Source organism: Tachyglossus aculeatus, chromosome 1, assembly GCF_015852505.1.
Source record: "Tachyglossus aculeatus isolate mTacAcu1 chromosome 1, mTacAcu1.pri, whole genome shotgun sequence".
In the NCBI taxonomy this organism is placed as follows: Eukaryota; Metazoa; Chordata; class Mammalia; order Monotremata; family Tachyglossidae; genus Tachyglossus; species Tachyglossus aculeatus.
The window spans coordinates 86,339,758-86,365,721 of record NC_052066.1 but is presented as its reverse complement, the minus strand read 5'-3'; the positions used below and the strand labels follow the sequence as shown (position 1 = coordinate 86,365,721).

The 25,964-nt window shown below is 40.1% G+C and overlaps 1 protein-coding gene and 2 non-coding genes across 3 annotated transcripts in view; 1 reads left to right on the top strand and 2 right to left on the bottom strand.

Annotated features, from left to right (window-relative positions):
- CLSTN2 (calsyntenin 2) overlaps positions 1-25,964 on the bottom strand; it is a 1,113,326-nt gene that overhangs the window by 498,429 nt on the left and 588,933 nt on the right. The gene's annotated exons all lie outside the window — the stretch shown is intronic.
- On the bottom strand, positions 13,220-13,323 carry LOC119938365. The gene has a single exon (XR_005454411.1). It is a non-coding gene; the product is annotated as a U6 spliceosomal RNA (small nuclear RNA).
- Positions 23,094-23,232, top strand: LOC119934780. The gene has a single exon (XR_005453010.1). It is a non-coding gene; the product is annotated as a small nucleolar RNA SNORA7 (small nucleolar RNA).

The following is a 25,964-nucleotide window of genomic DNA, read 5'->3' as shown; positions in this document are numbered from 1 at the left end:
GAATATATTTTAGCGAAGACTGACAAACAACTCAAGAAGAGCTGAAGTCAAACAGTGGCTCATACCAAGAGAAATTTACACTTGGCTTGGTGATCCACATCCAGTTCAAAATAATTTAGCTTTCAACAAATACTAATTCACATCCAGTTAATGAAAAGACCAACAGAAAGTTCAGTTACTTAAGATGGACGAGTTTTGAGGATCGGGCTGCAACAGATTAATGAATAATCAGTCATGTAGACATTAAATCAAATTTAGGGCCTTGGATGGGACTGAGGAAACTGTAGGAAAATCAATCAGTCATATTTACTGAGTACTTAGTGTATGCAGAGTACTATACTGAGCAGTCAGTCACAAAATGGAGATTATTTATATTGGAGACACCAAGGAGAGACTGGTATCATCAAATAATTAAAAAGAATAATCTAAAATAAGATTGTGTCTTGAAAACTCACAAAGTTTCAAATTTTCTGTCCAATATACATATCTGCAGTTCCAAAAGAACAGGAGACAAGATTTTTTTTATATGTCCCACACTTTTCCTCTTCTCCCATAATCAGTCCTAAAACACTCCAGTTTAAGTGAGAAATGCATTCTACTTCTTCATCTTCAAAGATCATTGATTCTGCTTTTGCTAACCTTGGCTATTACAGCTGGAAAATGAAAGTCCATTTTACAACTCAGTTTGGAGCCTTATCTCTCCATGTGGAGCATTACACTATTTGGGTCTGACTGCCATACATTCATTCAGAAAGTAATAATAATAATGGTATTTGTTAAGTGCCTACCATGTGCCAAGCACTATTCTAAGCACTGGGGGAGATACAAGGTTATCAGGTTGTCGCAGCTGGGGCTCACAGTCTTAATCTTCATTTTACAGATGAGGTGACTGAGACACAGAGAGGTTGAGTGACGTGCCTGAAGTCACACAGCTGACAAGTGACGGAGCTGGGATTAGAACCCATGAACTCTGACCCCCAAGTCCGGGCTCTTTCCATTAAACCAAGGTGCTTCTCTATAAATAAGAAGATAGTAAGTGAAGATAGTGACAGTAAGATAGTGAAGGGGTAAAAGACTTAATGGGTGACATAGTGTGCTCCCTATTTTCAGACAAGAGTATCAAGAGAGTAATAGCAGACTTTTCCCAGACAGGAGTATCAAGAGAGTAATAGTGCCTGTGATCCTATCTCATGTAGAGAAACTCCTCTTCCTCTCTTCCCTTGGAGATGATTTTGCAATCTACTACCCTGCATTACCCCACTCAGGATCACAACTGGACAGTTTCCACTGTTCTTCTACCAGGCTCAGCTATGGGAGGGAGAGTCAAACAGAGGCATGTCCATTCCATTCATAACTTGGCCAGTGGATAGGGAGTGGAAAGCAATCGGCTACAAGTCAAAACTCACCTGTGCTAGGCAGTAGTGGTATGAGAGAAGAGTAGAGGGTGGAGACTCAAGTTTGTTGCACGGAAGAAGGCAATGGTAAACCACTCCATATTTTTATCAAGAAAACTCTCTGGATACACTACCAGAGTCAGTGCAGATGGCAGTGAGGCGTTCTGGGAGAGATGTGTCCATGGAGTCGCTATGGGTTAGAGATGACTCGACAGTATAAGAGAAGATCTTGCATTGTTATGGAATCTCTTCTTGGATTGAATACATTTTGTTCTTGGTTTACTTTCACCTGCTAAATATTACTGCATTGTCTATGAGCATCTATTTTCTGTCCTTTCCATACTGTAATCAACCCATATCTGTGCACTGACATTCTCACACGTTGACTCTTGCCATTTTGTCCTTATTGACTGTTCTTTTCATCCTACTCACTAGAACCACATTGTCCACCTAAAAAAAAAAAAGATAAGCTCTCCCTTACCTTTCACTTTATACCCCTTTTTCCTGACATCTCTATTGAAGTTCTCTATCCCTAATTCCCATTCCTTCCCTCATAATAACGATCTTCCCTTCACTGCTAGTCTCAGACTTTACTTTGATTTTCACTTCTCTTCTCTCCTCTCTGCATTCTGGCTCCGGTTCCCTCCTGCCCTCTTTCTACCTGGGTAGATTATTTTCCATTTTACCAAATAAACCAACGTCAAGTACTTCTTCGAAACCACTTCCATGAAACCTTTCAATTATTTTCTATCCCTGAAGACTACTTCTAGGGCACATTGCCAGCAGTTCACATCTGAATAAAAAATGGAAAGGGAACATTTCAATGGATTAACTAGTAAATCTTCTCAAATTTCTTCAGATTGTATCATTTTCTATTTTATGTATACTGCCTGACCATTGGAAAAAAAAAAATCCCATTGTTCACTGCTATGACAAACTGGTACCAGACAGTGTTGAAAAAAAAAAAAGCTACCTTCATTTATTCAGTATTTCTGAGTAAATAGTCTATATCTTGTTCATTTAATATCTTAAACTTAGAAACATAAACGTTGAAGCTTCTTCAATCTGTGTCTGGTGGTTGCTATGGGAAAAGCTACTGCAAATGAAGTTGAATTGAACATTGTTGAAATTCCATAAATAATAGTGGAGGTAAGGAAACTTGAGCAATAATACATTTAAATTAACTCTGGCACTGTCTAGTTGTTTTGAAGTGTCATGAATCTTGAGAAGGTAGAAAAGTCCTCTTTGGAAAGATTGGCTTGATTGGAAGAGCCATAAGGGAAGTAAGCTAATTTAGTAGGACTTAAAAGAGTGAGTTGGAGAGTAGCGAGGGAAGAGAGCAGAAGAGTAAAGGAGAAACAGCTGAAAGAGACCCTGGAAGCCAATGGTTGGATGTTTCCGTTTTATGGACAGAGAAATAGAGGTTTTTAAAAGGGAGTGGTGAGTTCTGAATGGTGTTTTAAAAGATGTATTCTCAGGGTAACAGGAATATACTTCAACAAACATTCACCCGGTTTCCTTCTTAGAAAAGATACCTCACCTGCCCTTTTTCTTGGCATTTACTGTTTCCCAGATGTTCCTATAGAAATCTTAGATTTGTTAAATCACAATACCCACAAGATTGCACTCTATTCTCTTTTTGTTTGTTTGTTTTCTTCTTCCCTCACTTATTTCCATCCTCGCCACCTCTCTTTCCTTGTCTTCACTTTTTTGTTTTCCACATCCTCCCTCATGGGGCTTATGTTGCTTTGGATTTTCTGCTGTCACAACGTAGTATATGTCTACCTTAACCACTGGAGATTCAGGGGTAAAACAAAATAGTGTGAAATTCATCTGCATTCTGCTGTCTACATTACAAATGTTCTCTAGTGGATTCAGCAACGAGGGAATCGCTACATTTGGAGCAACTACCACACAACCTGACTTTCCTCATGTGAATGTCAATCACATTCAGGCACAGGCCAGAATTTTTAAATAAATACAAAGTACAAATACATTCTTTGTAAAACCAGCATTTAAAGAAAACAAAAACATGAAGAAAACAAAACAAAATTGGTGCATGAAACTGTCTCATTGTCTAAATGGTGATGATAGCAATAATAATAATAATAATGGGGGCTTTTGTTAAGCACCTACTATTTGCCAGGCACTGTATTAACCACTGGAGTAGATACAAAGTAATTGGGCTGGACACAGTCCCTGTCCCAGATCGGGCTCACAGACTTAATCTCCATTTTACAGATGAAGGAACAGAGGCACGGAGAAGTTAAATGACTAGCCCAAGGTCACAAAGCAGACAAGTGGAGGATCCAGGATAAGAACCCAGGGCCTTCTGATTTCCAGGCCCATACTCTATCCACTAGACCTCACTGCTTCCCTGACACCATACTGCTTAATTAATATTAATTTCTTTCAGCTCTGTGTTTGTGGAGGACTTCCACAGTGGACCAAGAAAGGGGAAGAGACAGTAATGATTATAATTGCAGTATTTATTAAGTGCTTACTACTTGCCAGGCACTGTACTAAGAACTGGGGTGGATGCAAGCAAATCAGGTGGGGCACAGTCCCTGTCCCACATGGGTTCACGGTCTAAATCCCCATTTTACAGATGAGGTAACTGAGACACAGGGAAATTAGTCCATGTGCTATCCACAAGGCCATGCTGATGAAAGGTACCCATTCATCCAGAGAAGCACCGTGGCTCAGTGGAAAAAGCACAGGCTTTGGAGTTCAAGGTCTTGGGTTCAAATCCCAGCTCTGCCACTTGTCAGCTGTGTGACTTTGGGCAAGTCACTTAACTTCTCTGTGCCTCAGTTCCCTCATCTGTAAAATGGGGATTAAGACTGTGAGCCCCACGAGGGACAACCTGATCACCTTGTAGCCTCCCCAGCGCTTAGAATAGTGCTTTGCACATAGTAAGTGCTTAATAAATGCCATTTATTATCATTATTATTATAATTATTATTATTATTATTATTCTTATTATTATTATTATTATCTCATTTTGTACCATACACTTAGGTCAGTTCCCCACCTGGTATTGATATGAACCTGAGTGCTTTCACATCCCTTAATTAACATTTTCAATACTGAGCTCCTGCTGCTGAGATCTGCAGCTTGGACAGAGTGCCAGAGGTTCTATGAACCGAGGTTGTGGTGCCCACAGGCTCATGGGTGAGTGGGATCCCCAGGGGAAACAAGCTATGATAGCATATGATGGCACGCTTCAGCACAATGGCACATATAATGTCATATGTTACTCTACAAGCCCGGTGTACAGTGTGTGATGTCATAAACCCTGTCTGGTAATCACCAGGGACATCAGTGGTCTCTGGAAATGGAAGAGAGTTATATGGCAAGAGATACCCAGAGACTGATAGACACAGAATGGACACACACACACACACACATACACACACCACACACAACCACTAAGATCAAGTAGTAACAGGAGAGAGCTGAAGGGAGGAACTTGGCTCTCTGCTGAGCAGCAGGCGGTTTGGGTCACAAGCAGAAGCAGTTGTTTCTTCTGCTGTTCCCTCAAGTTTATAGATTATGAGGGGATCCTGTGGAGTGGCCCTGGAGCCCTAAAAACAATGGAGAGCATCAACAGCAACAACCACAATGCCTTCCACACCAATCAGGAACCAAAAGCTACGTTTGCCAAAGGCAGGCGCTGAGCACCTCCCGAGTGTCTCCTCCAGATTCCCAGAAGCAGCCATCTGCCTTCAGGCTGCCCCCAAGTTAGGGAGGATGCAAGTTTGATTTTCAGGTGAAAATGAAGGATGGAAGGGTTTATCCTTGGTCTCTAAACTACAAGATAGTGGAAGTGGTTTGGGGTTGCAGGAGGGAGGGTAGAAGGAGAGAGGAGGCAGTGGGGAGGGAGAGTTCAAATATCCCCTTGTATCCAGTGAGTTTACTTTGGTCCCTTCCTCTCTGGCTTCAAATTCTCTGGAGAATTTACCTCCTGATGCTGCCCCACTGAAATCCTCCAATTAAGTCTTAGAACGAATCCTCCACCTTCAGGAGTATTATCCAGTTGGTAAGTAAAATGGAAGTGAATTCTTTAGAGAACTGTTTAATTCTCTTTGGGGAATTGCTGTCCTATTGTAACCCTGAATTTGTGTTATAAATATTTTAGCCAGATTCTCCCCAGTACGGGAAGCACTCCTTGAACCATTTAAGATTGAGGATGTAGGAAGGTCCATTAGCTGTTCCAGTTCATTAGAGCTCCATTTTCCATCGTACGGTGGTAGTACAATCACTGATGCTTGTATTATGAAAGGGCTGTAGAAATGCAGCAGCAGGCACACACTCAATGGTCATCCCTTAACAGCACTGCAGCGGCAATGCACTGAATTATGCCTTAGTGGCCAGGAAATAAAAAAAAATGAGCTTCCCTAAGAACCCAGGGGAGGATAGAACAGTTTGGATTTTTCCTTCTGCATTTTTCAAATGCAGAGTACTCTGGGTACTCTCAGGGCCTTCTTTAACTTTTACAGTGATGATATTCAACGCTGACTATGATCAGTATGCCTGCCCAAAGAGCAGCAGAAAAGATTAAACATGACTGCCATTTTCAAACAGGTCTAACTTTGTGCAAGTATTTGTGCAAGTATTAAAAATCAGCAGTGAATAGGTGGAGCTAGGAACTACTCAAACATTTTCCAGCTAAAGAAATTTGGCTAAGGATCAAAATGTGCAAACCATTTGAGACACTACTAGCCCAGCTAAATCCATCGGCTACAAATCACAGGAACTTATGGAAATAACCCCTGCTGCTTAAGGAATTTTGAATATGGCATCACTTACTTCTGGTTGCATTTATCACTGAACTTGTCATATATATCCTTACAGTGATTCTTTAGCTGAAAGTTCAGGATATGCAGAGCACACAATCATGGAGGTGGAAAAAACCTTGAGAAGTCAGCTTATTCATGCCCAGGTTTTTGGCAGGCTCACATTTCAGCCATCTAAGACAGATGAGAATCAGTCCTGTTTAAAGATCTCCTGAGAAGATTCTCCATTATCCTTTAGTACTTCATTCCAGGGCATAACTACCATTACAATCAGCATAGAGAAGCTGCATGGAGAGAGGCAGCGTGGTCAAGTGGAAAGAGCACAGGCCTAGGCACTCTGAGTACTTGAGTTCTCATTCTGGCTCTGCCACTTGTCTGCTGTGTGACCAAGGGCATGTCGCATAACTTCTCTGCCTCAGTTTCCTCATCTGTAAATTGGGGATTCAGTCATTCATTCAGTCATATTTATTGGGCTCTTACTGTTTGCAGAGCACTGTACTAAATGCTTAGAAAGTATAATTCAGCAATAAAGTGAGACAATCCCTGCCCACACTAGGCTTCAAATCCTACTCCTTCCTACTTAGATTGTGAGCCCCCATGAGAGACAGGGACTAAGTTCAACATGGTAATCCTGCATCAACCTCAGCATTTAATACAATGATGGGCACGTGGTAAGAATTTAACAAGAACCAGTATTATTATTATTTTTATCATCATTATTAATTTTCATCCAACATCATCATCATTATTCTCAAAAATGCTTCCTCATCTCTTACTTATAGCTGCATTTTAGTTTTCTTCCAGTCTGACTTTAGTAGAGATGCAGTGGGTTACCCCAATTTGCCCCAAAGTAATTCCTCATACTTTTGAAAACAATTATTTAGTCTCCCTGGAATCTCTCTTCACTAGGCTAAATGATGTCTTTAACCTTTCCTCAGAGATATTATTTTACAACCTTTTAATCATCTTTATGGTTCTTCCCTGACCACCCTCTAAGTTCTCCATATCCGCATAAATCTTTCCCTTAAATCGTAGAGCCTGAAACTCAATTCAGCAGTCTAGTCAAACCAGTCTCCTAAATGATCAACAGTATTTATTATCCACTTCTAATGTGTAAAATCTATCTCCCCAACTCCCATACCTACTATGTTTTAAGAGTCAATTCAAGTAGCTTAAATGGATATGTTCTTTGGCAAGCTAATTATTGTGAAGCAATTTCATGTTTTCTCTGGTATGATTTCAGATTGAGGTTAGGGTTTTTTAAAGGGTCTTTCTAGCTAAAACATTTTCATTAGTGTAACTATGGCTAAATACAAATATTCCTGCATTGCATTAGGCTTTCCTTAGTATATGAGATCTTTCCTACCCTCCTTGAATTTTCAAAAGTGGCAACTCGTTGCCCTGCAGACTCTGGCAATGTCTTCAATACCTTGAGAGGCAGTGTGGCAAAGTAGAAAGAGTGCAGGGCTGGGAGTCAGATGTCCTGGGTTCTAATCCTGGCTCTGCCAGTTATCTACTGTATGACCTTGGCCAAGGCACTTAACTTCTCTGGGCCTCAGTTCCCTCATTTGCAAAATGGGGATTCAATATCTGTTCTCCTTCCTACTTAGACTACGAGCCCCATATGAGTCCTGCTGATCTTGAATCTACCCCTGCACTTTGGACAGTGCTTGAAACATAGTAAGTACTTAACAAATACCATAACAATTATTATTTTTATCATAAGTATTACTATTATCATCTTAGAGACAAATTTATCAGCACGTCAATTGACTATGTCCCAATCTAAGTGATCATCCCACCATCTCTTCTTCTACATGAGCTTGGTTTCTCATTCTCTTATTCCACTGTTCCAGTTTCAAATCCCAAATCCCTATTTCAGACAATTGTTTGGGAATGACTGAGATGTGATTATAATGTCTTTATTGTTATGGCTCTCAGGAGTATATAGCTATGCATCTTCAGAATTGGCAATAAGAGAAAACAGAAAATAACTGAGATAGAGAAAGATTGTATTGACTCTAAATGATAGAAGTATCTTCATATGACTACATAATTAAAATATTTAAAATTAATTGGCATGTAGTTGTAATGTTAAGTAGAATTTCTATGGTTTTGTAGCCAAAATCCACAGCCTTTTAAATATCTGGGATACTGTCATACATGCTAAACAAAATAATAAAAATACATGACATCACATTTCATAGCCAAAGCTATAGGATGACAGATTAGAAAATGAGTTGTGCCTAAAATTCATGAAGTAAAGGCATCTTTTGGGTGATATTATGCAGTGCAGGTGTATGATAACTGCCTTAACCTCTAATCTTATCTTGCTAATTAACGTGACTGCAAACGGGATTTTACCAACTAACCCTTAATTACTAAAATCCTCATTTAAACGGTTGTGGTGCACTTAAATTGAGTAGAGTTGCACAGTTTCATTATACTACACTTACAGATCAGTGCATTTGTTTTTCAAGCATTTTCACAGTAATTTTCAGTTAATTGCCTAAAAGGTGGATAGTTCTGGAAAAGGAACTCTTCCAATATAGCCTGCACATCAAAATGTTTACTTCAAGTACGTAATTGGCAATTAGGAAACAGCAGTTGGAAACCCAATGATTAGAGGGGAAATCAAAGCAACTGATTTCATTCCTGGACAATAAGCACAATGTTTAGAAATTAAAGTAGTGAGAGCCATGATGTTGGTGAGAATGCCTTTATCATTTAGTCAACAGCTGTCATTTCTAAGACTTTGTAAATGAGCCATTAATCCTCATAACCATTCTATGACATAGTCAGGTCATAGTTATTATCATTCTTCCAGGGTCAAAGGAATGGGATTATCTTATAGTGAAATGACTTGTCTGATTTCACATGTTATTCAATACCTTAGATTTATTGTGCATCTTTCTCTGAGAAACACAGAGCAGTTGAAAGGTATGGTCTTGCTAATCTTCACAGCATTCTCAGAAAATAGGAAGGGAAAAGTCTGTAATCCTCCTGAAGGAAAAATGGACATATTGTATCTGTCCATAAAATTCCAAAATGTGTTAATAGAGGGAGCCAAACTCGGTTTGGGCCTCAAACTCATACTGGGACTAAACTAGGAAATCATCTGAATAATTTAGGCCTTACATTTCTGTTCAATTAATGCAAGAGATGGAATTGGAGGAGATGATGTCTCTGTCCTGAATTACATTTTTCTGGGCAATGCAATTATTCAGCTATCACTTGGATCAAGCGACAAAGATATAGAATATCATTATTACTCAGTGCTTAGAACAGAAAAGGATATAGCGTGGCTCAGTGGAAAGAGCACGGGCTTTGGAGTCAGAGATCATGGGTTCAAATCCCGGCTCTGCCAACTGTCAGCTGTGCGACTTTGGTCAAGTCACTTCACTTCTCTGTGCCTCAGTTACCTCATCTGTGAAGTGGGGATTAAAACTGTGAGCCCCCTGTGGGACAACTTGATCACCTTGTAACCTCTCCCAGTGCTTAGAACAGTGCTTTGCACATAGTAAGCACTTAACAAATGCCAACATCATCATCATCATACACTGTAAACACTTAATAAATACTACAATTTTTATTATCCTCAAAAAGCACTGATTAAGCCTCTGCGTGCCAAGTAGTGTACTAGGTGCTTGAATGCCGCAGGGAATGTGTCTGTTATACTGTACTCTTCTAACACTTAGTACAGTGCTCTGCTCAATGTAAGTGCTCAATAAATATGATTGATTTACCAAAGAAGGCTGGATACTTTCTACCCCCAAGGAGTTTACAGTCTAATAGGAACATAGAGCAAAGCTTTGCAACTCAGGTAAGTATTGCTTCACCACTAAGATTTTTTCAAGGGCCAGGAAATCAGAAAATTAGTCCTGTTTTACAGAATAGTCACACTGTTTGTTATTAAGTGCTACTGATTTACTATAGACACTGTAGATACAGTAGAAGTTGTAAATATAGGGACCCTGTTATTAAAATTAGGTTAACACATTTGAAAAGCGACTTGCACACCATAATTATTCCACAGGTCATCAGAGTACTCATATTTATCTGATTATGTTTTTACCTTTTTTTATTCACTTAGGTCTATTACTCAGGCTTATTCTTTCCTTCAACTAAGAAATATTCATCAATGTATGTTTATTTGCCACATTTAACTGAAAACTCTTTTGAGTGCAAGGATCATGTCTACTTGACAATAACTGTGGTATTTGTTAAGTACTTGATATGTGTCCAGCCTTATACAAGTGCTGGAGTACATATAAAATAATCAGGTTGTCACAGGTTTTTTGTTTGTTTGTTTGTTGTGTTTTTCCCCACATAAGCCTCACAGTCTAAACAGGAGGGATAATGAGTAATGAATCCCCATTTTACAGATGAGGAAAACGAAGCACAGAGAGGGTTAAGTGATTTCCCCAGGTTCACACAGCCAGAAAGTGGTCATCTTGATTAGAAACCAGCTTCTTTGACTCCCACCCTGTGCTCTTTTCACTGTGCCATGCACAGATTTTTCTTCATTTTGAAATTAAATACACCAAACTTTCCTTTCAATAAAATAAGCATATTAAGCACAAACCATTTTGTTACTTTCTTGACTAGAAGGCGCTTTCAATTTATGATTTTATCGGATCGATAAGTTAATTAATTCTAGCTGAAAGCACAAGCTATCTGCCTGTTATTAAATGTACTGGATTTTTTTTAAATTAGTGTCTATCTCCCTCATAGTTGTAGGTGAATTAGAAGTAAGAATTTATTTTCTAGTGAAAAGAAAATCATGCAGAAAATGTCAATATTGATTCATTAAATAAGTCACAACTGAAATGTTGAAGGTGCCATTTTCAGCACTGAACTTCAATAATGCAAACAATCTAAACCTTAAACAGGTAAGAGCTTTTATAAATTGAGGGCATTTGAGAAACAACAGCTAAAATGGTTTAGAAATTTCAAGCCCATATGCTATTTCTTGAAATGAAAACCCAACTCATTGTCTTGAAGTAAACAGCAGTCAACTGGCAGACGATGTTCAGGTTTTTCATTTTAAGGTTAAGTTCAACAGTCAATCATATAGAGCTATTGAAAAAGCAGAGGACTCAAATTAATTTACCAATTAATGGTATGTGTAAAGCACTTATTCTGTGCAGCTCAGTATACTAAGCACTTGGGAGGGTAAAATACAAAAGACTTGATAGGTTCATTCCCTCTTAAAATGACCTTATGGGCTAAAGCCGGGAGACAGATATTAAAATGTTATGGATATGTAAATAAAGTGGTGTGGGGCTAAGGGTGGGATTTACATCAAGGGATTAAAGGGTACAGATCCACGTTCATAGGCGAAGCAGAAGGGAAAGGGAGCAGGGGAAATGAGTACTTTCTCAGGAATCCCTCTTTAAGGAGATGTGCTTTTAATAACACTTTGAAGGTGGAGAGAGTGGTAGTCTGTTGGATATGAAGAGGGAATAATTCCAGGTCAGAAAGAGGATGTGGACAAGAGGTTAGCTCTTATTGTACTCTCCCAAGTGCTTAGTTCAGAGCTCTGAACCTAATAAGTGCTCAATAAATGCAATTGAATGAACGAATAAATGGGAAGTTAGAAGGGAGAAGGAGTTTTATTCAGGAAGAGTTATCATCATCATTCACAGCAGCAAGATTAGCTGATGGCCTATTGAATGCAGGGCACTCTACAGGGTGCTTATGAAATAGTCTAGAGAAGTAGAAGATGTGATCTCGGCTTTGGAAGTTGTTACAGGCACAGGATTGGTGTTCTGTGTTCCTTTAGTCTTTAGCATTACACGCAAATGAAAGGAAAGGATTGATATTTTTGAATGACCACTTGCTAGTAAATGTAATATCTGAATCATGCAAATAAAAAATTAAACCCCATTTTTTCAAATGTTTAAAATTTAAACCCAAGTTTCCCTGAATTAGTCACCCTAAACTATATATTGTTTAAAACCCAAACGATCATGTAGATTTACAACTTGCTTTCCACATCTTGCCATTTTGCATAAGAAATTAGGGAGGATGATGGAAACACATTATAGAATGCCTGGGAAAAAGATCAGGTATGAACAAATCTCTTTGTGATGAGGGTGGTCTCATCTGTACTCTGCAACAGTGCTGTGCTACTGTGGCCATATAGCTACTGTAGTAAGAGTTTTTAGCTTGGTGGTGGTAAGCTAAACTCTAGACTGTGAGCCTGTTGTGGGCATGGATTGTTTCTCTTTATTGCTGTATTGTACTTTCCAAGCGCTTACTACAGTGCTCTGCACACAATAAACGCTCAATATATATGAATCTTACCTCCTTCCCTTCCCCACAGCACCTGTATATATGTATATATGTTTTATACATATTTATTACTCTATTTATTTATTTTACTTGTACATATCTATTCTATTTATTTTATTTTGTTAGTATGTTTGGTTTTGTTCTCTGTCTCTCCCTTTTAGACTGTGAGCCCACTGCTGGGTAGGGACTGTGTCTATATGTTGCCAACTTGTACTTCCCAAGCACTTAGTAAAGTGCTCTGCACACAGTAAGTACTCAATAAATACGACTGATGATGATGATGACGATGAATTCATTCATTCCTTCCTTCAATCGTATTTATTGAGTGCTTACTGTGTGCAGAGTACTGTACAAATGAAGTAAGCATATTCCTTGATCTCTTATCAATCAATCAATCAATCATATTTCTTGAACACTTACTGTGTTCAGGACACAGTACTAAGCACGTAGGAGAGTACAACACAAAAATATAACAGACATTTCCTAATCACAACAAGTTTACAATCTCTTCAGGTTCAGCATCCCACCACAGATGTTTCTTAGCTTAATCCTCAATCAATCAATCAATCAAATTTATTGAGTGCTTACTGTGTGCAGAGCACTGTACTAAGTGCTTGGGAAGTACAAGTTGGCAACATATAGAGACAGTCCCTACCCAACAGTGGGCTCACAGTCTAGAAGGGGGAGACAGAAAACAAAACAAAACATATAAACAAAATAAAATAAATAGAAAATATGGAACGCTTCACAAATATGTGTGTCATCCTTGCACAGGGGCCATGTTAATCTTCTCTGTATCGTTCCAATTTTAGTATATGTGCTGCCGAATCCTCATGTCCCCTCAGAGTTTTGAAGGCATCCAGTGCTGTCATAATCATGAAGCACTGCAAGGTGTTGTTGGATATGTTGCTCTGCTGCAAGTCACTGAGTTTTCACCATAAAGGCCTTGGTGTGGTGTCACCTTATGATATACACAGACTTGGTCTGTCCCTCGGAAAAATGTGCTTATAGGCTTCAAGAGCAGTGTCTGAAACTGGGTCTCCAAGCTTTAAGCTGCTAAGCGTGCCCTGACATCACCATAGAGTGACTTGTAGGCTTTTTTCAGGCCTAGGAGCTCAATGTTTATCCAACTTATTGGCTTAGGAATATTGAGTATACTTATTAGTTCTTGGGTGCATCTACTATATCTTTATTTTATGTGGGAAGCAGAAGATGGTCTAGGTGACTATTGACATGGAGGCTTTCTATATTTATACAGAAGAATGCCTTTTCCTTTGAGAGGGAAACACCTAGTGTATAAAGCGAGGTGCTGGGAGTCAGAAGGATCTGAGTTTTAATCCTGGCTCTGCCACTTGTCGACTGTGTGACCTTGGGCAACTCAATTTCTCTGAGCCTCAGTTACCTCATCTGAAAATGGGGCTTAAGACTTTGAGCCCTATGTGGGACATGGATTGTGTACGAGTTGATTAACTTGTATCTACCCCAGGGTTTAGTACAGTGTCTGGCACAGAGTAAGCACTTACCAAATGCCATTAAAAAAAAAAGAATCCCAATCACATCACATTGCCTTCTAAGACAGAGGAAATTTTACAAGACAGCATAACCTTTCTGAAACAGTAGTAACCAGCCAGCTTGGCTCAGTGAACATCATTATTCAAGTGAAAAAAACTGACTTTGTAGTACTCTATGCTTTAATGGTGGATTCCCAAATGCGCTCTGATATGTCTAATATGAACAGTTTTTTTAATACCACATTTGTGAAGGTGGAGGCCATATAACAGAGACACTGACTTTTTATTTTCCCCTTAGCCTCTCCTCAGCCTAATTAGGAAAGCGGTTTGGCCTAGTAGATAGAGCCTGTGAGTCAGAAGGACCTGGGTTCTAATCCAGACCTTGTGTGACCTTGGGCAAGTCACTTAACTACTCTGTGCCTCTGTTACCTCATCTCAAAAATGGGGATAATAATAATAATAAAAATAATGATGCATTTGTTAAGCACTTACTATGTGTCAAGCACTGTTCTAAGCGCTAAACACTGTTCTAAGCGCTGATAAGACTGTGAGCCTCATGTCTCTAGAATGTGATCTGATTGTGGGCAGGTAATGTGTCTGTTATACTGTTCTCTCCCACACACTTGGTACAGTCCTTTGCACACAGTAAGTGCTCATTAAATATGATTAAATGAATGAATGGATGTGGGCGTAACTCTGTCCACTCTGATTACCTTCTATCTACTCCAGAGCATAGTGTAGTGCCTGGCATATAGTAAGCACTAACAAATACCATTAAAAAAAGACATCCAAACCTAGCATTTTCTTTCAATTAACACCCTTTCCATCTACCTAACTCTGCAGTTCAATACCATCTACCTAACTCTGTAGAGGATTGGATTAAATATATAGTCTGTTCAATAAACTTATTACTAATTGCCCAAAATTAAGCTCATCTTCCCTCCCAAACCCTGTTCTCTCCCTATCTTTCCCGTCACTGTAGATGACAAGGTCTCACAAGCCTGTAACCTTGGCATCATCCTTGACTGCTCTCTCATTCAACCCACATATCCAATCTGTCACCAAATCCTGTCGGTCTCTTCACAACGTCGCTAAAATCTGCCCTTTCCTCTCCATCCAGATGGCTGCCACACTAGTACAATCACTCTTCTATCTTGCCTAGATTACTGCATCAGCCTCCTTTCTGTCCTCCCAACCTCTTGATTCTCCCCATACTTCATGCCACTGCCCAGATTATCTTTCTAATGAAACGTTCAGGGCATGTCATCCCCTTCCTCAAAAACCTCCAGTGATTGCCTATCCACCTCGGTATCAAACAAAAACTCCTCACCACTGGTTTTAAAGCTCTCCATCACTTTGCCTCCTCCTACCTCATCTCCCTTCTCTCCTACAACCCAGCCCACACACTTTGCTCTAACCTTCTCACTCTACCTTGATCTAGCCTGTCTGGTTGCTGACCCCTGGCCCAAATTCTACCTCTGGCCTGGAATGCCTTCCCTCCTCAAATCCACCAGACAATTACCCTCCCCTTCTTCAAAGCCTTACTGAAGGTACACCTCCTCCAAGAAGCCTTCCCAGACTAAGCCCCACTTTCACCTCATCATCCACTCCCTTCCATGTCACCCTGACTCACTCCCTTTGCTCTTCCCCGCTCCCTGTCGCACAGCACTTATGTATATATCTGTAACTTTATTTATTTATATTGATGCCTGTTCACCTGCACTGATGTCTGTCTTCCCCCCGCCCCCTCCCCGCCCCGAATGTGAGCTCACTGTGTGCAGGGATTGTCTCCTTTTATTCCTGTATTATATGATCCCAAGAACTTAGTACTGTGTTCTGCACACAATAACTGCTCAATAAATACGATTGAATGAATGAATGAATGAATGAATTTATGGGCTCCAAGCCAGTGAGATTTCAGTGTTTTGCAAATATGCATTAACCTTACACAATGGAGAATGTGAACTTCAACTGAGGAAATTATCATTCCTCTAAATTCACGCCCATCAAAGTTACAGCAAGGCATTACATTCCTCTTCTATCTCAATCTAAATACAGGCAGAGGGTAAATGACTTCCTGTCTACAAAAGAATGTCTCTGCTTTGCTTCAGTGTTTATACCCAATAAATGCTTTAGCTTCCCCTTGGCATTTATCTAGCAGCAGTACACTATTATCTTGTGACAACATTCTGCTCCATCAACATTATCTCTTAAATCAACCAGAATCTTTTATCAGGGACTACTAATCTAATTTACTGCTGCTTCATATCCACAGTTCAAAAAGGCTTCAACATGAATGCCATATGAACATGCCACTTCCAGTTGAAGGTGGCAACCACAATTAGTGCAAACTGAAGTGCTAACATGAAAGGGTGCCACAAAACGTAGAATAAAAAGACAGGGCATAAAATGAGTTCACATGCACACACACACACACACCTCTCAAGCACATGCCTTGATGAATATTACCATTTAATAAGGTGAAATGGTCAGCATAAAATGATGAATGATTCAGGATTAAATGGTTTTCCCCCTCATTAGGTGAAATATATTGCGCTTCTGATAATGTTACCGCTATGTATACCATGGAAGAACTTATTAGTAGTAGTAGTAGTAATAATAATAACAATAATAATGATGATGGTGTTTGTTAAGTACTGTTCTAAATGCTAGGGTTTATACAAGCTAATCAATTTGGACACAGTCCCTGTTCTGCATGGGACTTATAACTGTAAATGAGATTTTACAACTGAGGTAATGGAGGCATAGAGAAGTGAAGTGACTTGTCCAAGGTCAAACAACAGATAAGAGGTGGAGCTCGGGTTAGAACCCAGGTCTTTCTGACCCCTAGGCCCATGCTCTAGCCCATATATCACGCTGCCCCTATATTGTTTGCAGTGCCTCATTCCCAGTTACCTAGGATCTAGGGAAACCTGGGTTGATAGAAGCTTTTATGGCATCAATTCTCACCACTCCAGACAGCATTCCAAATGCTGGACTTCGGCAAATGACATGATAAATAAGGCCAATGCTATTCAGTAAGACCATTTCTACTGTTCCCCTCTCCCATTAGATTTTGCTGCTTAATGAACTGGGTCCATGACAAAGTGAATGAAGCAATTTCTTCCTCTTTTCCTTTCAGAGAGATCAGAATTATTGTTCTTATAGATTGGTTTTAGTGTTAGCAGCATGTGACTGCCAAGTTCCATATTGCACTAAAACAGTAAAATGTCTTCAAATGGCCTAAATTAATGCACTTAGACAAACACCTCATTTTCTTGGAAATCAATCAATGGTATTTATTAAGCACTTTGTTGACAGAACCATACTAAGGCCTTGGGAAAGTATAATAAATAGAAATAATCCCTGCTATCAAGGAGTTTACAGTAATGGCAGAGACAGACTCAAAAATGAATTGCAGATACAGGAAGAAACAAAGAATAAGAATATGTACATGAGTGCTGTAGGGGTAAAGTTGAGTAAGTGTTTAGGGGATGGGGCAATGCTTAGGTTATTCAGCAGCAATGAGAGATGAGTTAGGAAACCTTCCCTGGGGGAGATATGCTTCCAATAGGTCTTTGTAGATAGCAAAAGTGGTGGTACTGATGTCCAGGGAGGGCCAGCCAGAAGGAAGGCTGTGAATGAGAGTTTGGTGGTAGGAGAGACAAGAGAGGCACAGCAAAGGGATAACTGTGTCCAAACAACTAAAGACCTGAGAAGGGTGGTTTAATAAAAAAACAAACAAACAAACAAAAATAAACTGACTAGAAGCCTGGAGGTGGTTGAACCTGAAGGGTATGCCTCAGGTCAGAAAAAACAAACAGACCAAACTGAGAGCCTACAAGTCTAATTGTCAGGGCAAAAGTAGTCATCAGAGGGGTGAAAAACTGAATAACAGAAAAACCGCCCAAGTAAGAACTGGGGAGTCCACAAAAAGTGGAAAAATAAGCACAAATAGAAAATTTGGTGAGCCAGAAGAATAGAAAACAACATCAAAGTTTTGTCACTGTGAGCTCCATGTGGGACAGGGACTGTGTCTGACAATTATATGTATCTATCCCAGCACTTAGTACAGGGCCCAATACATTATCATTATTATTATTATTATCATTATTATTGTTGTTATTATTATTATAATTAATAAAGGCTATTGAGTCATTTCTGATTCATAGCGACTCCAGGGATATACCTTCTCCAGAACATCCTGTCCTCTTCCATAATCCACAAATTTTCTAATGGTTCTTCCGTTATCACTGTTATGGTCTCTATCCATCCAGCTGCTGGTCTGCCTCTTCCATATTGTCCCTGAACTTTTCCTAGCATTAGTGTCTTCTCCAGAGAATTAGTCCTCCTAATTATGTGTCCACAATATGCTAATCTAAGTTGAGTCATTTGGCCTTCCAAAGACCACTTTGGTTTAATTTGCTCTAAAGTCCATTTGCTTGTCTTTTGGGCAGTCCGAAACATAGTAAGGGCTTAACAAAGAATATTATTAAAAAGCTATATGTTAGTAGCTGGAATACTATGTGCAGTTTGTGGCCAATGGTCTATCCACTAGGCCACAAACTGCAGAAGGACATGGAGTCAGAAGGACATGGGTTCTAATGCCAGCTCTCCCACTTGTCTGCTGTGCGACCTTGGTCAAGTCGCTTAACTTCTCTGTGCCTCAGTTACCACTTCCATAAAATGGGGATTAAGTCCATATGAGTCCCATGTGGGACATGGACTGTGTCCAACCTGATAGGTTGTATCTACTCCAGCGCTTAGTATAGTGCCTGGCACACAGTGATTGCTTAACAAATATCATTAAAAAAAATGACATGGAGAAAGATAATCAAGATTACCTGAGAGTTGAGAAAGCTTCCTTTTGAGGATAAACTGGAAAGTTTAAGATACTTTAGTTAATAAAGATCCCCTCTCAGGATCACACCTGGAGAGTTTCCAGTACTCTACCAGTCTTGGCTATGGAAAGGAGAGTCACAGAGAGGCATATCCTTTCCATTCCTAGCTTGGGCAGTGGCTAGCGAGTGGAAGGCCATCGGCTACAAGTCAAAACTCCCTTGGGCTGGATAGCAGAGGCATGGGAGGAAGTTGAGGGTGGAAACTCAGGTTAACTGCGCAGAAGAAGGCAATGGCTAAACCACTGCTGTATTTTTACAAAGAAAACTCTATGGATACAATACCAGAATGATTGCTGATGGAGGTGGGGCATTCTGGGAGAGATGTGTCCATGTAGTCGCTATGGGATAGAGATGACTTGACAGCATAAGACAACTCATGAAAGATAGAGTCCTAAGAAGAGGCATGCATGAAGTCTAATCATGGATAAATGGAGAAGCAGCATGGCTCAGTAGAAAGAGCCTGTGCTTTGGAGTCAGAGGTCATGGGTTCAAATCCCAGCCCCGCCAATTGTCAGCTGTGTGACTTTGGGTAAGTCACTTAACTTCTCTGGCCCTCAGTTCCCTCATCTGTAAAATGGGGATGAAGACTGTGAGCCCCCCCGTGGGACAACCTGATCGCTCTGTACCTCTCCAGCACTTAGAACAGTGCTTTGCACATAGTCAGCACTTAATAAATGTCATTATTATTATCATATGGGGATTAAGATTGTGAACCCCACATGGGGCAATCTGATAACTTTGTATCCTCCCCAGCGCTTAGAACAGTGCTTTTTACATAGTAAGCACATAACAAATACCAAAATTATGATTCTTATTATGGACAGGGTGAGTAAGGAATTAGTGCTTACTAAATCCCAGAGACAATCATAGATCATTTATTTTCAAAGGAAGTTGTGCAAGTTGAAAATATCAGCCTATTCAAAAGGGGTTTGGATAAAGTAATGGAGGAGTGGTCTATAATGGATTATTAGAGGAAAAGTTGGGAAGCGGAGGTAAAGTTAGGGGTATTAGATGGTACATTTCTAAGCATGAGAATGGCAACCATTCCAAAATATTCTGAAGCCTCCTTTTGCCACTGTTGGAGGCAGACCCTTGGGCTGGAAGTACCATTGATCTGGAGCGCTCTCCTTCTTCTAATCTGACAGACAATTACTCTCCCCTGCTTCAAAACCTTATTGAAGGCACATCTCCTCCAAGAGGCCTTCGAAGACTAAGTTCCACTTTTCCTCATCTCCCACTCCCTTCTTTGTTGCTCTGACTTGCTCCCTTTGCTCTTCCTTCCTCCCTCCCAGCCCCACACCAAGCATTTAAATATCTGCAATTGTATTTATTTGTATCATGTCTGTCTCCTGCCCACTGGACTGTAAGCTGATTGTATTGTACTGTACTTCCCCAAGTACACTGCACACAGTAAGTGCTCAATAACTATGACTGAATGAATGAGTGAACCTAGAGAAGCAGAGTAGCTTAGTGAGTCAGCAGGATATGGGTTCCAATCCTGACTCTGCCATTTGTCTACTGTGTGACCTTTAGCAAGTCACTTCATTTCTCTGGGCCTCAGTTTCCTCATCTGTAATACTACTACTACTACTAATAACAATAATAATAATGGCATTTATTAAGTGCTTACTATGTGCAAAGCACTGTTCTAAGTACTGGGGGAATACAAGGTGATCAGGTTGTCCCACGGGGGGCTCACAGGCTTAATTCCCATTTTACAGATGAGGTAACTGAGGCCCAGAGAAGTTAAGTGACTTGCCCAAAGTCACACAGCTGACAAGTGGTGGAGCTGGGATTTGAACCCATGACCTCTGACTCCAATGCCTGTGCTCCTTCCACTGAGCCATGCTAATGAGATTGTTCATTGTTTTTTAGATCAGAAGACAATGGAAAACGTTAAACTGTAGCAGGAGGGATGTTAGGAAGTTCACGTGATTTTGAACAAGCTGTCAGAAGGGCTAAAGAAATGAAAGTGGAGTGCATAGTCGTGTTTTACAGTCCTTGGAGGAAGAGGAATGGATGAGATCTAAAAGATCTTTCCTTCCCAGGTTGTAGAGAATGATAAGTGTGGTCATGTGGTTAAGCCAAGCTGCTTAAAGTGGGGATTAAGACTATGAGTCCCATGTGGTTCAGACACTGTGTCCAATCAGATTTGCTTGTATCCACCCCAGTGCTTAGAACAGTACCTGGCACATAAAACACACTTAAAAAAAACCCATAATCTAGGATTGGTGTTACTTATTTTCTTATACATTTTTTTTTCTGTAACATGCTTTAGAGGATTTCATTTGTGTGCCATTTCAAAACAGTTGCTCGAACAAAGGTTGGGAGTAATGGATTTACATGAAGAGGTGATTAAAAACCTGAAGAGTCTCAATAACAAAATTGCTTGGAACTCTCAAAAGGCACTGATATCCAAGAGAAACCACCACTTGAGACTGTCTTCTGATGGAGAAATAATAACAGTCAGTCCTTGAAATATCAAGGGGATGAAGTTGTAGAACAGCCAGGTTTAAAGTCTGATTGGGCCAAAGAAGTCAGGTTACCCCATCAAGTATCACTTTCAATAAAGACAATCTTCTCAGCCAAAAAAAGTGTGTATGTGTGAGTGTACCTTAAGTGAGGTACTTAAAAGGCTTAAACAAACCCTTGAGCAGAAAACTGCAAACTCTAGTCGCCTTGACTGTAATCCCTATTAATTTTTATATCTGATTCTGTCCAGCCAGTCTGCTTTCAAGTTCATGAACTTTACAGACAAGCACAGCCCTTATATCACTGCTGTGGACATTCACTGTTCTGCTTCAGCTGAGATAGCCCTTTTGCGAACTGTTAATAGGTTTCTCACCTGAAAATAGACATACAGTACTCCGACTTTTCAGCGGGGTGCCAGCATTTAGCTTAGTCCTGTCTAGATCTAGAAAATAGAAAAAGCTTGGAAGCTTCTGAAAATTTAAAGTAACATGGACAGACCTATGTCTTCAAGAAATTCTACTGGTTTTTTTTCCCCCTAAAGTTTTATTTTTCAATGAACATAATGTGTGTCTCCTGTTGTAGACTGTAAGCAAATTATGGGCAGGGAACATGTCTGCTAATTCTGTTGTATTGAATGCTCCCAAGCACTTATAGTACAGTTTTCTGCGCATACTAAGTGCTCAATACATATGATTGATAAAGGACTTAAAATATTTTTGACAGAGAACAGTGGAAATTTCTCAGTTGTGTAAAAAGCTCCCATGGAGACCCAGCACATATCTTTATAGAAAAGATACATTCAGAGGCTACTGAAATCAAAAATTCTCCTTTAGGGAAACTTTCAACCAGGTATAAAAACACAGGCACCTGTTTCTTTTCACTATGTATTTTGGTGCTGTACAAATGCTACCATAGACCTTTGGCTTTTCTTTCCTCAGAGTTTAACTGAAATGAACAGTTTTCAAAAAAGAGTAGAAAAAAAAGACAACAGACAGAGAGACTTCTGATACACAAGCACTAGCTTGTGCAGAATCTAAAAAGAGGTGAGATTAGGATTAAAAAAAAATGAAATAAAACACCAAAAGCCCAAATCATTGTTGTAACGTCTTTATGCACCTGCTTATAATAGTGTTGATATTTGTTAAGCGCTTACTATGTGCCAAGCACTGTTCTAAGCACTGGGATAGATACAAGGTTATTAGGTTGTCCCACTTGGGGCTCACAGTCTTGATCCCCATTTTACAGATGAGGGAACAGGCACAGAGAAGTGAAGTGACTTGCCCAAAGTCACACAGCTGACAAGTGGCAGGGCTGGGATTAGAACCCACTACCTCTGACTCCCAAACCTGGGCTCTTTCCACTAAGCCATGCTTCTTCTCTGCTTCTTTCCCCCTTTTAGACTGTGAGCCCACTGTTGGGTAGGGACTGTCTCTATATGTTGCCAACTTGTACTTCCCAAGTGCTTAGTACAGTGCTCTGCATACAGTAAGCGCTCAATAAATACGATTGATTGATTGATTGATTGATTGATTATTATCTTCCATTTTCTTCTGTCCTCTCCCATCTTGGCCAGGTCACCTCCCCAGTAACCTTGCCACTCCGTGATTCCATGGTCCTCCTGATCCCCTTAAAAGCTGTCTACCTTCCCCACTGAGTTGAGCCAAACAGTCTCTACCTTGAGCCTATCTCTTTGGAGAGGCATTTCTTTTCTGGTAACAGACTCTCTCAGGGTCACATCTGCAGAGTTTCCAGTACTCTACCAGTCTCAGCTAGGGGAGGGAGAGTCAAGCAGAGAGTTAACCCATTCCATTCCTAGCTTGGCCAGTGGCCAGAGAGTGGAAGGCAATCTGCTACAAGCTAAAACTCTTCCATGCTGGGCAGCAGGAGCATGGGAGGGAGTAGACGGTGGTGCCTCAGGTTTACTGCGCAGAAGGCAGCAGTGGTAAACTACTTTTCTATTATACCAAGAAAACTCTAAGGATACACTACAAGAACAATTGCAGATGGAGAGGGGGGGTTTTCTGAGAGAGATGTGTTCATGATGTCACTATGGGTCAGAAACGACTCGACGGCATAAGAAAAGACAACAGACCCAACTTCCCCTTTTACCAAAGATCTGGATAATGCTGGGCCGACACACATTTCTCTCATTCATCCCATAAAAGTACCTTGCTATGAAAGCCCATCCGGCTGACACTTCCTCTTGGATGAGCATCCCAGTGACTGCAGGATGGGTGTTAGAGAGGCACGTTTCTTGGCCCCTTGTTTTGATCATTAAGCCTGCTGTTAAGCTCCTTATCAAACTAGGATATGCTAACAATGTAAACCACATCTGGCTGGAATGAGATCAAAATGTATGATTGTTTCCCTCTTTCCATTCTAGTCAGAACAGCCTTGTGGAAAGAGCACAGGATTGGACTTAGAGGACTTGGATTCCAATCCTTACTCCACCTGTGAGACCTTGGGCAATTACTTTAACTTCTCTGTGTCTCAGTTTCTTTACCTGCAAAATGGAGGAGAAATAGGAGTTCTCCTTCCTACTTAGGCTTCAAATCTGTATGGATCAATCATTCACTCAGTGGTACTTATTGAGCATGTACTGTATGCAGAGCACTGAATTAAGTGCATGGAAAAGTATAGTAGGATACAGTTGGTAGAGGTGATCTCTTCCCAGAGGAATTTACAGTCTAGAGGAGGAGAGAGACATGAAAGTAGATTAGGGTTAAGGGAAAGTAGTAGGAATTGATGTGAGGGGTGGGTAGCAAAGTGTTTAGGGGTATGCAGCAAAGTGCACATTTGACACAGAGGAGAGGGCAGAAACAGGAAATATGGGGCAAGGATTGTTTCCACCCGATTATCTTGCACCTATCCCGGCACTTAGTAAGTTACTTAGCACATAGTAACTGCTTAACAAATACCACAATTATTATTTGCATTTAGCATGTGCCACGTAAATAACAAGGCTGCTGTTATTTCGTTGTTTCCCCTCTCCGCTCATGTCCAGGACTAGCAGAAAGGATGGCTAAGGAATTAGCTATTTTCAGATTTAGGAGGTAGGAAATCTCATTTTGGGGTTGTGATGCTTTATAGGATGGCTCTTTGCAGCCACTGTATTAAAAACAAGTCCACATAAGGACTTCTGACTATTAAAATTAAGGCACTGTCAAGTGTTAAAAGCAGGCACCTCTGGGATGGGGTTATTTGATCATAAAAAAAAAATCTCTCAGCAATAAACCTTGGTATAAAAAGATTTATCTTGATAAGTTTATACCCTCTTCCTCTGGTATGTGTGCTTTTTTTTTTAAAGGAATCATTTTCCTGGAACCATTAGTTACAGTCTGGTACTGGTAACAAAGAAAATTGGCTATTGAGGGTTTACCTCATCATCCATGGGGCATGTGTCTCTGAAGAAAGAATCAAACCACAAAATCAGTAAAGGAACACAGTTAAACCTCAGAAAAATATGGTTAGGTTTTCTCTCTCACACAGCTCATGATTATCTCCAGGGATACAGCCCTAAAAAAGGGAAAGTTTTATTGGATCAGCCAATGCCCGGAAACTTTTGATGGATTTCCCAGGACTGCCCCTATCCACTGTGCTTGCTTTCAGCCGGCCCTGTCACTGTACTCTGATTCTCCCCCAGGGGCCATTCTATCTGGCCTCAGGTGAAAAAACAGACAGTCACCTCAGGAAAAGAAATCTGTGGAGGCAAACCATAAAACTGATATCAAAAGAGGTCACCACAAATAAGTAAAACTGTAAACCAGAGCTAGTAAGTGGTGACATAAAAGTAGTGTTTGGGTCAGCTGCTCTCCCTAAAGGGATATTGGACTGAAAGTATCCTCCACAGTTATTCAACATTAATACCCTCATTCATCAGCACGATTTATTGAACAATCTTTGGGTGCAGGACACTATTTTAGGCACAGTGGAGAATAGTAATGAGGCAGCAATAAAGTTCACTGCCTTCAAGGAACTTTAAATCTCACAGGAGACACTGAACATTAAAGGCAAAAATCACAAGAGACACTGACATAGAACACAAAGGCTACAAAACTGCAATGATAGAAAAGTTATATATTCTTTTCAGTAACAAACAAGCTGAAATAACTAGTCAATACTGAGTGATTTTAGTCTTAATAGTTTTCATTCATTTCGTGTGTTTCATATGGACCAGTTTTTTCTAGTATTTTGCAATATGAATTCAGCCCTTCACAAGTAATTATCCTCTAAGTATCTGAGCACTGAATTCTGAAGCTCCCAAACAGAACAGAACAACAAGATTTCAAAAGTTGTCAGAGTTTTTTGGCCTGTCTATTTACACTTGGTGAATGTAAGAAGCTAAGCAATGACATTTAATAATTAATAATAATAATAATAATAAATACTTGTTTAGCACTTACTATGTGCCAGGAACTGTACTAAGCACTTGGGTGGAAACAAATCGGGTTGAATACAGTCCCTGTCATTCATTTTTCATTCATTCAATCGTATTTATTGAGCATTTACTGTGTGCAGAGCACTGTACTAAGCGCTTGGGAAGTACAAGTGGGCAACATATAGAGACAGTCCCTACCAAACAGCAGGCTC